The following is a 13,421-nucleotide window of genomic DNA, read 5'->3' as shown; positions in this document are numbered from 1 at the left end:
TCTAATGCCGTTGCATACAGGTTCCTTCCCTTAAGCTACACATGTTCAAACAATGTAAATACTATTTTCAACAGGTCCAGTTATCTAGAGATCTAAAATTACATCCCTCATTCGAACAACTCTAGAATACAAATACTATAGAATAATTTACTCATTAATATATTCTAAACACCCTGAAGCAACCAAAATAAATTAAAACTTAATATCAGAATTGAAAAGTACAGAGTGTCATTATGCTTATACAGCGGTACTGAACCTGTTTCAAAAGATAAGTGGAGCACAGTGAATGGATGATCAAATTAGGGCAAAAAGGTGTATCCTGACTATCGTGCTAATGTGTAAACCTGGAACCTTTCAGCGAACAAAAGTGACTTACATAAACCAAAGCTTTCCCCGGTTAGAAGTCCTTTCACGTCTCTGACACCAATTCTGTTGCAAATGGTTCATAGCCGATCCTTCATATTTGTTTGTGATATGCACTCTGAGGCACTCTGGGCCAGATGTGTTCTTGGAGGTGTTTATTAACTCATCATCAAGATTCTGATCCAGTCGGCCTCAACATTCTCACCTGGATAGGCCCCCTCAATGTTCATTTTCATTAAATCCTGCTTTTCCCCTATTAGAATGTCTATCCGTCATGCTTGGGATGATGTATTTAATGCCTGTTTCCCCTGCTCGACTGTAAGCCCAATGAGGGTGGGGACCAATGTCAGCTTTGCTCACCACTGAGTTCTCATTGTTCAGCAGAAGGCCAGGAACCTAATAAATGCATGAGAAATATTTGCTAAATGAAAGACTAAGTGATTGAGTGAATGGATGGATGAATGAATTAATGGTATTATATGCAAAATTTAGTGGGAAATTACTGTGGTAAGAAGCGTAGGTGGTTTTTCCCAACCTCCACTGATGGATACATGGAGAGATGAAGGGATTCATTTGTTTGTTCATCCATTCTTTCAATAAATATTTATTGAGTTCTTCCCATGTGATAGGCCCTGAAGATACAGTGGGAACAAGGTCGGTGAGGCCCTTGCATAAATGAAACTTGTAATCTGGTAGGGGGCTCAGACCTTAGTTAGCATCATATGCAGTTTGTGTGGAGGCACAAGATGATGAAACAAAATCCTAAAATTAGCTTCCTGCTCCTATACTGTTACTGTTGCCACTGCTGTTTTTCTCCTCTGGATGGGATTAGTGGCAAGAGGAAAGACACCCATAAATACCCCACACTCATGCATCCACCTCCCTCACAGGCTCAGAAACCTTGCCTAACCATGCACGGGCACCCTCATGGGGGCAGAGATCAGGGCTTGTTCAATAGCACATCATTCACCAAAGCAAGGATCAGAGAGCATATCACTGGATAAGAAAAGGTATTAGGGAGCTAGTAATTTCATGCATTGAGAAAGTCAGATAGTACTACTATTGTATGCAGCAACATTCTAATTAAAACAAATGATAAAATCAAAGCACATACTCAGGGGCAAGTCATTGCTCTTGTTTATTTTATTTATTTATTTTTTGAATTTAATTTTATTTAATTTTTTATACAGCAGGTTCTTATTATTCATCCATTTTATACACATCAGTGTATACATGTCAATCCCAATCTCCCAGTTCATCACACCACCACCACCCCACCCCCCTGCCGCTTTCCCCCCTTAGTGTCCATACGTTTGTTCTCTACATCTGTGTCTCAATTTCTGTCCTGCAAACCGGTTCATCTGTACCATTTTCCTACGTTCCACATATATGTGTTAATATACGATATTTGTTTTTCTCTTTCTGACTTACTTCACTCTGTATGACAGTCTCTAGATCCATCCACGTCTCTACAAATGACCCAATTTCATTCCTTTTTATGGCTGAGTAATATTCCATTGTATATATGTACCACATCTTCTTTATCTATTCGTCTGTCGATGGGCATTTAGGTTACTTCCATGTCCTGGCTATTGTAAATAGTGCTGCAATGAACATTGGGGTGCATGTGTCTTTTTGAATTATGGTTTTCTCTGGAAATATGCCCAGTAGTGGGATTGCTGGGTCATATGGTAATTCTATTTTTAGTTCATTAAGGAACCTCCATACTGTTCTCCATAGTGGCTGTATCAATTTACATTCCCACCAACAGTGCAAGAGGGTTCCCTTTTCTCCACACCCTCTCCAGCATTTGTTGTTTGTAGATTTTCTGATGATGCCCATGCTAACCAGTGTGAGGTGATACCTCGTTGTAGTTTTGATTTGTATTTCTCTAATAATTAGTGATGTTGAGCAGCTTTTCATGTGCTTCTTGGCCATCTATATGTCTTCTTTGGAGAAAGGTCTATTTAGGTCTTCTGCCCATTTTTGGATTGGGTTGTTTGTTTCTTTAATATTGAGCTGCATGAGCTGTTTATATATTTTGGAGATTAATCCTTTGTCCATTGATTCATTTGCAAATATTTTCTCCCATTTTGAAGGTTGTCTTTTCCTCTTGTTTATGGTTTCCTTGGCTGTGCAAAAGCTTTGAAGTTTCATTAGGTCCCATTTGTTTATTTTTGTTTTTATTTCCATTACTCTAGGAGGTGGATCAAAAAAGATCTTGCTGTGATTTATGTCAAAGAGTGTTCTTCCTATGTTTTCCTCTAAGAGTTTTATAGTGTCCGGTCTTACATTTAGGTCTTGAATCCATTTTGAGTTTATTTTTGTGTATGGTGTTAGGGAGCATTCTAATTTCATTCTTTTACATGTAGCTGTCCAGTTTTCCCAGCACCACTTATAGAAGAGGCTGTCTTTTCTCCATTGTATATCCTTGCCTCCTTTGTCATAGATTAGTTGACCATAGGTACGTGGGTTTATCTCTGGGCTTTCTATCTTGTTCCATTGATCTATATTTCTGTTTTTGTGCCAGTACCATATTGTCTTGATTACTGTAGCTTTGTAGTATAGTCTGAAGTCAGGGAGTCTGATTCCTCCAGCTCCGTTTTTTTCCCTCAAGACTGCTTTGGCTATTTGGGGTCATTTGTGTCTCCATACAAATTTTAAGATTTTTTGTTCTAGTTCCGTAAAAAATGCCATTGGGGGCTTCCCTGGTGGCGCAGTGGTTGAGAGTCCGCCTGCCAATGCAGAGGACACGGGTTCGAGCCCTGGTCTGGGAAGATCCCACATGCCGCAGAGCGGCTGGGCCCATGAGCCACAATTACTGAGCCTGCGCATCTGGAACCTGTGCTCCACAACAAGAGAGGCCGCAATAGTGAGAGGCCTGTGCACCGCGATGAAGAGTGGCCCCCACTTGCCACAACTAGAGAAAGCCCTCGCGCAGAAACGAGGACCCAACGCAGCCATAAATAAATAAAAATTTTAAAAAAAAATGCCATTGGTAATTTGATAGGGATTGCATTGAATCTGTAGATTGCTTTGGGTAGTATAGTCATTTTCACAATATTGAATCTTCCAATCCAAGAATATGGTATATCTCTCCATCTGTTGGTATCATCTTTAATTTCTTTCATCAGTGTCTTATAGTTTTATGCATACAGGTCTTTTGTCTTCCTAGGTAGCTTTATTCCTAGGTATTTTATTCTTTTTGTTGCAATGGTAAATGGGAGTGTTTCCTTAATTTCCCTTTCAGATTTTTCATCATTGGTGTATAGGAATGCAAGAGATTTCTGTGCATTAATTTTTTATCCTGCAACTTTACCAAATTCATTGATTAGCTCTAGTAGTTTTCTGGTGGCATCTTTAGGATTCTCTATGTATAGCATCATGTCATCTGCAAACAGTGACAGTTTTATTTCTTCTTTTCCAATTTGTATTCCTTTTATTTCTTTTTCTTCTCTGATTGCCGTTGCTAGGACTTCCAAAACTATGTTGAATAATAGTGGTGAGAGTGGACATCCTTGTCTTGTTCCTGATCTTAGAGGAAATGGTTTCAGTTTTTCACCATTGAGAATGATGTTTGCTGTGGGTTTGTCGTATATGGCCTTTATTATGTTGAGGTAGGTTCCCTCTATGCCCACTTTCTGGAGAGTTTTTATCATAAATGGGTGTTGAATTTTGTCAAAAGCTTTTTCGGCATCTATTGAGACGATCATATGGTTTTTATTTTCAATTTGTTAATATGGTGTATCACATTGATTGATTTGCGTATATTGAAGAATCCTTGCATCCCTGGGATAAATCCCACTTGATCATGGTGTATGATCCTTTTAGTGTGTTGTTGGATTCTGTTTGCTAGTATTTTGTTGAGGATTTTTGCATCTATATTCATCAGTGATATTGGTCTGTAATTTTCTATTTTTGTAGTATCTTTGCCTGGTTTTGGTATCAGCATGATGGTGGCCTCATAGAATGAGTTTGGGAGTGTTCCTTCCTCTGCAATTTTTTGGAAGCGTTTGAGAAGGATGGGTGTTAGTTCTTCTCTAAATGTTTGATAGAATTCACCTGTGAAGCCATCTGGTCCTGGCCTTTTGTTCCTTGGAAGATTTTTAATCACAGTTTCAATTTCATTACTTGTGATTGGTCTGTTCATATTTTCTATTTCTTCCTGGTTCAGTCTTGGGAGGTTATACCTTTCTAAGAATTTGTCCATTTCTTCCAGGTTGTCCATTTTATTGGCATAGAGTTGCTTGTAGTAGTCTCTTAGGATGCTTTGTATTTCTGTGGTGTCTGTTGTAACTTCTCCTTTTTCGTTTCTAATTTTATTGATTTGAGTCCTCTCCCTCTTTTTCTTGATGAGTATGGCTAGTGGTTTATCAATTTTGTTTATCTTCTGAAAGAACCAGCTTTTAGTTTTATTGATCTTTGCTATTGTTTTCTTTGTTTCTATTTCATTTATTTCTGCTCTGATCTTTATGATTTCTTTCCTTCTGCTAACTTTGGGTTTTGTTTGTTCTTCTTTCTCTAGTTCCTTTAGGTATAAGGTTAAGTTGTTTATTTACGAATTTTCTTGTTTCTTTAAGTAGGATTGTATTGTTAGAAATTCCCCTCTTAGAACTGCTTTTGCTGCATCCCATAGGTTTTGAATCATCGTGTTTTGTCATTTTTCTCTAGGTATTTTTTGATTTCCTCTTTGATTTCTTCAGTGATCGCTTGGTTATTTAGTAACATATTGTTTAGCCTCCATGTGTTTGTGTTTTTTACGTTTTTTTCCCTGTAATTGATGTCTAATCTCATAGCATTGTGGTCGGAAAAGATGCTTGATATTATTTCAATTTTCTTAAATTTATTGAGGCTTGATTTGTGACCCAAGATGTGATCTATCCTGGAAAATGTTACGTGCACACTTGAGAAGAAAGTGTAATCGCTATTTTTGGATGGAATGTCCTATAAATATCAATCAAATCTATCTGGTCTCTTGTGTCATTTAAAGCTTCTGTTTCCTTATTTATTTTCTGTTTGGATGATCTGTCCATTGGTGTAAATGAAGTGTTAAAGTCCCCCACTATTACTGTGTCACTGTCGATTTCCTCTTTTATAGCTGTTAGCAGTTGCCTTATGTATTGAGGTGCTCCTGTGTTGGGTGCATATATATTTATAATTGTTATATCTTCTTCTTGGATTGATCCCTTGATCATTATGTAGTGTCCTTCCTTGTCTCTTGTAACATTCTTTATTTTAAAGTCTATTTTATCTGATATGATTATTGCTACTCCAGCTTTCTTTTGATTTCCATTTGCATGGAATATCTTTTTCCATCCCCTCACTTTCAGTCTGTATGTGTCCCTAGGTCTGAAGTGGGTCTCTTGTAGACAGCATATATATGGGTCTTGTTTCTGTATCCGTTCAGTAAGCCTGTGTCTTTTGGTTGGAGCATTTAATCCATTCACGTTTAAGGTAATTACCAATATGTATGTTCGTATGACCATTTTCTTAATTGTTTTGGGTTTGTTTTTGTAGGTCCTTTTCTTCTCTTGTGTTTCCCACTTAGAGAAGTTCCTTTAGCATTTGTTGTAGAGCTGGTTTGGTGGTGCTGAATTCTCTTAGCTTTTGCTTGTCTGTAAAGCTTTTGATTTCTCCGTCGAATCTGAATTAGATCCTTGCTGGGTAGCGTAATCTTGGTTGTAGGTTCTTCCCTTTCATCACTTTAAGTATATCATGCCACTCCCTTCTGACTTGTAGAGTTTCTGCTGAGAAATCAGCTGTTAACCTTATGGGAGTTCCCTTGTATGGTATTTGTCATTCTTCCCTTGCTGCTTTCAATAATTTTTCTTTGTCTTTAAATTTTGCCAGTTTGATTACCATGTGTCTCAGCGTGTTTCTCCTTGGGTTTATCCTGTATGGGACTCTCTGCGCTTCCTGGACTTGGGTGGCTATTTCCTTTCCCATGTTAGGGAAGTTTTCAACTATAACCTCTTCAAATATTTTCTCTCTTCCTTTCTCTCTCTCTTCTCATTCTGGGACCCCTATAATGTGAATGTTGTTGCATTTAGTGTTGTCCCAGAGGTCTCTTAGGCTGTCTTCATTTCTTTTCATTCTTTTTTCTTTATTCTGTTCTGTGGCAGTGAATTCCACCATTCTGTCTTCCAGGTTACTTATCTGTTCTTCTGCCTCATTTTTTCTGCTATTGATTCCTTCTAGTGTATTTTTCGTTTCAATTATTGTATTGTTCCTCTCTGTTTGTTTGTTCTTTAATTCTTCTAGGTCTTTGTTCAACATTTCTTGCATCTTCTCGATCTTTGCCTCCATTGTTTTTCCGAGGTCCTGGATCATCTTCACTATCATTATTCTGAATTCTTTTTCTGGAAGGTTGCCTATCTCCATTTCATTTAGTTGTTTTTCTGGGGTTTTATCTTGTTCCTTCATCTGGTACATAGTCCTCTGCCTTTTCATCTTGTCTATCTTTCTATGAATGTGGTTTTTGTTCCACAGGCTGCAGGATTGTAGTTCTTCTTGCTTCTGCTATCTGCCCTCTGGTGGATGAGGCTATCTAAGAGGCTTCTGCAAGTTTCCTGATGGGAGGGACTGGTGATTGCTCTTGTTTAAATTTTCTTTTATTTTATTCTTTATCCAACATAAATTTTATTGATTTTTAATTAAATGGAAAAAAAAAGACCTGAATACAGTGTCATTTCTCTGCCATTTGCTTGAATCTTTTCTTTCCCTCCTGTTTATCTCATTTTCTCCCAGCATTTTGTCTTCCTTTTTACATTGCATTCAGCCAAGACCAAGGCATTCAGTGAAATTTTCACATGCTAAGTTGCATATCCCGATGTATAAATATTAAAAACATGGCTCGGTGGTATAACAAATATTGGAATGGCTGAGAGATTGTGCTCTTGTCCAAGGATCTGATTTTGCTGTTTGTTCTTGGTTTTAGAAATAGGTTGGATGTTCTTTCTTTACTTGTATTAGTTATAAGTGACCTAGAGATAGGCATTTACTGCCTTCAGAGTCTCTCCATTTATTTCCAATCTTAATAGTACCATACAAATCAGTGGCTTCCTAGAAAAGTGCTGGGTAATGAGAGAAACGGAAAACAATACCAGCACGCCTGCTCATCTTCCAGATTTAAGGCCTTGAAAGTGATCTGAATAGTCATGAAAGCAAAACTGTATACTTCTTCGTTAGATCTCTATTTTATAGCAATCTCTATTTGTGTAACCTTTTTCATGATGTTGACTACTAACTATATTTTATTTTTAGCACTATAATACGGTAAAGTAAAAGTCTGCAGCTATTTAGCTAAATGAGATGGTATGAGCTATAGCTCCCCAAGTGCCATCTAATCTAATGTCTCTTTATACAGGTGTGACAGACTAGTAGAATGGTTTATTTATTCCTTCAGTCAGTGTTTCTTGAGCACCATCCATGTGCATTGTACCAGTGATGAAACTGTAAAACAAGCAGACATGGGTCTTCCCCTCCTGGCAGCTTACACTCTACTGTGAGATTAGATAAGTAAATGCTAACAAGACAGTTTGATGGGTGCTATGATGAGGGAAGTAAAGAGCCTCTGTGACAGGAGAAATAAAAGATGAGTGGGATGTGAGATTTGAGACAGGGTGGGACGGATGCCTGAGATCCAGGCAGAAAGAACAACAGGCACATTTGATTTTTTTGGCTGTGTTGAGTTTTTGTTGCTGCGCACAGGTTTTCTCTAGTTGCGGCAAGCAGGGGCTACTCTTTCGTTGCGGTGCACGGGCTTCTCATTGTGGTGGCTTCTCTTGTTGCGGAGCATGGGCTCTAGGCACGCCGGCTTCAGTAGTTGTGGCACACAGGCTAAGTAGTTGTGGCGCATGGGCTTAGTTGCTCCGAGGCATGTGGGATCTTCCCGGACCAGGGCTCAAACCCGTGTCCCCTGCATCGGCAGACGGATTCTTAACCACTGCGCCACCAGGGAAGCCTGGCACATTTGTTTAACTGAAAGTACACTGTAGTGTGGCTAAGCTTGAAGCATGGAGGAAGATGGCAGAAGACCAGAAAAATAGACAGGGGTCTGATCATAAGGGGTCTCTAAGCAGGGGAGTGTCATGATCACAGCTGCATTTTAGAAAGTGTCCCCTGTGGGCAGTTTGGGAAGGGGCTTGGGGAGGGAAGGCTGGAGATGAGGAGACTGGTTAAGATATAGTGACAGGTGATAATGGCATGGATTAGAAAGTGGTATGCAGTTACTGGAAAGTGGACAGAGTAGTGGCTTCCTGGAATTTGATACTCAGACACAGTATGTGCTGGAATCTTCTCTGTTTGTGATCTCTTAAATTGTGTCCAGCAGTTTATTGACATATATTTGCATTGGGCATTGGGACCAATTTAATTTGCCTACCAAATGCCCTAGGAATACCTGGGCTTTTATGGACACCCAGTGAAAGAGTTCCCTTACTAACAATATGGCATGCTATAAATGTGCTTGAATTTGGATGCGCTCACAGCCAAGCCTCTGCCTAAATATCTGCAGTAACAAGTTCATTATTTCTTGAAGCAATCTGGTCCAGAGTTGAGGTTCTAAATCTGCATGCTTCTGAATCACACTGAAAAAATTTCTACTTCCTCAGCTGCCTGCTAGCTCTTCTTAGACATTGTTTCTTCTTCCTCTTACATTTTCCTGGATTTAGTAATATTTCATTATTTGACCTGGCCTTCCAGATTCCTTTCCCTCCTGATCATCTCCTCCTCTCCATGGACTTGGTTTGTTAGGATCCTCAATGACAGCTGGCCAGTGAATTGGCCTTTAAGAACGCCTGACTCACCCTTAGACTTTTAGTGCCAGTGTTGTATTCTGGGGTTAATCGCTAACACAGCTCTTTTGTCTGTTAAATGAAACTAACAGGGAGTATGGCTCCCATTACAAACCATGATTTAATTAATTTACCATGATTTAACTAGTAAATAATAAACTCATGGAAATGTAAATTACAATTGAAATTATGTTTCGACAGGAGAGAGGAAAGATGTTGAAGGTGATGGTCCAAGCAAATTTCTTCGTCTAAAATCTGGCGTCATGTTTTTGAGTTTAATGAAACATTGCTTTCATTATGAAGTACTTCCTTTTTAAGACATTCATATTTGGGCAGCATACTACACAGCGAACATTTCTATATGTGAAAATTGGATGACTGATTCAAAAAACCGCAGGTCATCTTAGGTCCTTCTTAATAGAAAGTTCCATAGTGGATGCTGGTTCTGTTATAGCTTTCTCCATGTCAGCGAAGCTGTCTCTTTATTTACCTGCCTAGGAGCTTCAGATTGCTTCTTTGCTTTGTCTTCCTTTTAGAAATTCTGAAAAAATCCCTGCTACTCAATTCCTTTGTTGGAAAATGCAAATTCAGTGCAGTGTGTATAGGCTATGCCAAGGCTGTGTGTGGTACAGGATGCCAAGTCAGCGAATTATCTCTCCTGACTGTCAAGGACACCAGTAGACAGAAGGTCTCAGGTCCCTGCCAAGGGGTATAAAGAAATCCCAGTGCATGCAAACAGCACAACAAACGTCATGGTGTTTTGACAGCCTTCTCTTAAAATGTGCTCTTTCCTGTGTATACAATTTAAATGTAATGTTAAGACCTTTAAATTTATAGTATAGCTAATTCTTGATTATAAGGAAGGGGAACAGCGGTATGAATTAGAAAAGTTTGTCTGTCTTTGACTTTGACGTGGAGAAGATTTGAGGTTGTGAGTTTACCCTCTTAGTGTGATACTAAAAGGACTTGACTCTGGTGTCATCCTGTGGTTGTTACTTAGTCACGTTACTTTACTGCTGTGCCTCAGTTTCATCATCTGTAAAATAAAAACAGTAGCACCTACCTCATGTCTTTTTGTGAGGAAATAGCATGTCAAGTGTCTAGCTACTTGCATCTCCTGTTTTAAAACCATAGGATAATCTAAAAATCAGTTTGCATTCCCAGAACTTAACATTGGGAAGTCAGCATGGTCTGAAATCAAGAGTCCTGGGCTACAGGACCAGATGGCTTCACAGGTGAATTCTATCAAACATTTAGAGAAGAGCTAACACCTATCCTTCTCAAACTCTTCCAAAATATTGCAGAGGGAGGAACACTCCCAAACTCATTCTACGAGGCCACCATCACCCTGATACCAAAACCAGACAAAGATGTCACAAAGAAAGAAAACTACAGGCCAATATCACTGATGAACATAGATGCAAAAATCCTCAACAAAATACTCGCAAACAGAATCCAACAGCACATTAAAAGGATCATACACCATGATCAAGTGGGGTTTATCCCAGGAATGCAAGGATTCTTCAATATACGCAAATCAATCAATGTGATACACCATATTAACAAATTGAAGGAGAAAAACCATATGATCATCTCAATAGATGCAGAGAAAGCTTTCGACAAAATTCAACACCCATTTATGATAAAAGCCCTGCAGAAAGTAGGCATAGAGGGAACTTTCCTCAACATAATAAAGGCCATATATGACAAACCCACAGCCAACATTGTCCTCAATGGTGAAAAACTGAAACCATTTCCACTAAGATCAGGAACAAGACAAGGTTGCCCACTCTCACCACTATTATTCAACATAGTTTTGGAAGTGTTAGCCACAGCAATCAGAGAAGACAAAGAAATAAAAGGAATCCAAATCGGAAAAGAAGAAGTAAAGCTGTCACTGTTTGCAGATGACATGATACTATACATAGAGAATCCTAAAGATGCTATCAGAAAACTCCTAGAGCTAATCAATGAATTTGGTAAAGTAGCAGGATACAAAATTAATGCACAGAAATCTCTTGCATTTCTATACACTAATGACGAAAAATCTGAAAGTGAAATTAAGAAAACACTCCCGTTTACCATTGCAACAAAAAGAATAAAATATCTAGGAATAAACCTACCTAAGGAGACAAAAGACCTGTATGCAGAAAATTATAAGACACTGATGAAAGAAATTAAAGATGATACAAATAGATGGAAAGATATACCATGTTCCTGGATTGGAAGAATCAACATTGTGAAAATGACTCTACTACCCAAAGCAATCTACAGATTCAATGCAATCCCTGTCAAACTACCACTGGCATTTTTCACAGAACTAGAACAAAAAATTTCACAATTTGTATGGAAACACAAAAGACCCCGAATAACCAAAGCAATCTTGAGAATGAAAAATGGAGCTGGGGGAATCAGGCTCCCTGACTTCAGACTATATTACAAAGCTACAGCAATCAAGACAGTTTGGTACTGGCACAAAAACAGAAATATAGATCAATGGAACAGGATAGAAAGCCCAGAGATAAACCCACGCACATATGGTCACCTTATCTTTGATAAAGGAGGCAAGCATATACAGTGGAGAAAAGACAGCCTCTTCAATAAGTGGTGCTGGGAAAATTGGACAGATACATGTAAAAGTATGAAATTAGAACACTCCCTGACACCATGCACAAAAATAAACTCCAAATGGATTAAAGACCTAAGTGTAAGACCAGACACTATCAAACTCTTAGAGGAAAACATAGGCAGAACACTCTATGACATACATCACAGCAAGATCCTTTTTGACCCAGCTCCCAGAGAAATGGAAATAAGAACACAAATAAACAAATGGGACCTAATGAAACTTAAAAGCTTTTGCACAGCAAAGGAAACCATAAACAAGACCAAAAGACAACCATCAGAATGGGAGAAAACATTTGCAAATGAAGCAACTGACAAAGGATTAATCTCCAAGATTTACAAGCAGCTCATGCAGCTCAATAACAAAAAAACGAACAACCCAATCCAAAAATGGGCAGAAGACCTAAATAGACATTTCTCCAAAGAAGATATACAGATGACCTACAGACACATGAAAGAATGCTCAACATCATTAATCATTAGAGAAATGCAAATCAAAACTACAATGAGATATCATCTCACACCGGTCAGAATGGCCATCATCAAAAAATCTAGAAACAATAAATGCTGGAGAGGGTGTGGAGGAAAGGGAACTCTCTTGCACTGTTGGTGGGAATGTAAATTGATACAGCCACTATGGAGAACAGTATGGAGGTTCCTTAAAAAACTACAAATAGAACTACCATACGATCCAGCAATCCCACTACTGGGCATATACCCTGAGAAAACCATAGTTCAAAAAGAGTCATGTACCAAAATGTTCATTGCAGCTCTATTTACAATAGCCAGGACATGGAAGCAACCTAAATGTCCATCGACAGATGAATGGATAAAGAAGATGTGGCACATATATGCAATGGAATATTACTCAGCCATAAAAAGAAATGAAATGGAGGTATTTGTAATGAGGTGGATGGAGTTAGAGTCTGTCATACAGAGTGAAGTAAGTCAGAAAGAGAAAAACAAATACAGTATGCTAACACATATATATGGAATCTAAGGAAAAAAAAAAAAAAAGCCATGAAGAACCTAGTGGCAAGATGGGAATAAAGACACAGACCTACTAGAGAATGGACTTGAGGATATGGGGAGGGGGGTGGGGTGAGATGTGACAGGGTGAGAGAGAGTGTCATGGACATATATACACTACCAAATGTAAAATAGATAGCTAGTGGGAAGCAGCCGCATAGCACAGGGAGATCAGCTCGGTGCTTTGTGACCACCTAGAGGGGTGGGATGGGGAGGGTGGGAGGGAGGGAGATGCAAGAGGTTAGAGATATGGGAACATATTGTATATGTATAACTGATTCACTTTGTTATAAAGCAGAAGCTAACACACCATTGTAAGGCAATTATACTTCAATAAAGATGTTTTAAAAAAAAAAAAAAAAAAAAGAGTCCTGGGCTAGATGGGAGCGCCACAGTCTAGTTCTGGGACCGATACTGGCCTGCTCTGTGGCCTCGGGCAAGTCATTTTCATAGTCGTCTTAAAATGGAGCTCATCACAGCTGCCATCCACTTCACATGTTCGATTAATTCATTCATGTCACAAATATTTAGTAAATGCCTACTGTGGGCCAGGCATTGGGAATGCAGTGGCAGATAAGATGAACAAGATGAAGTCCTCTCCTCATGATT

General features: G+C 38.8%; 1 protein-coding gene across 1 annotated transcript in view; it reads left to right on the top strand.

Annotated features, from left to right (window-relative positions):
* Window positions 1-13,421, top strand: part of LRGUK (leucine rich repeats and guanylate kinase domain containing) — a 118,927-nt gene that overhangs the window by 56,128 nt on the left and 49,378 nt on the right. The window lies entirely within an intron of this gene.

Source organism: Balaenoptera musculus, chromosome 9, assembly GCF_009873245.2.
Source record: "Balaenoptera musculus isolate JJ_BM4_2016_0621 chromosome 9, mBalMus1.pri.v3, whole genome shotgun sequence".
Classification (NCBI taxonomy): Eukaryota; Metazoa; Chordata; class Mammalia; order Artiodactyla; family Balaenopteridae; genus Balaenoptera; species Balaenoptera musculus.
Note: the sequence above shows the minus strand (reverse complement) of the source record. Positions and strands in the feature narration are given on the sequence as shown.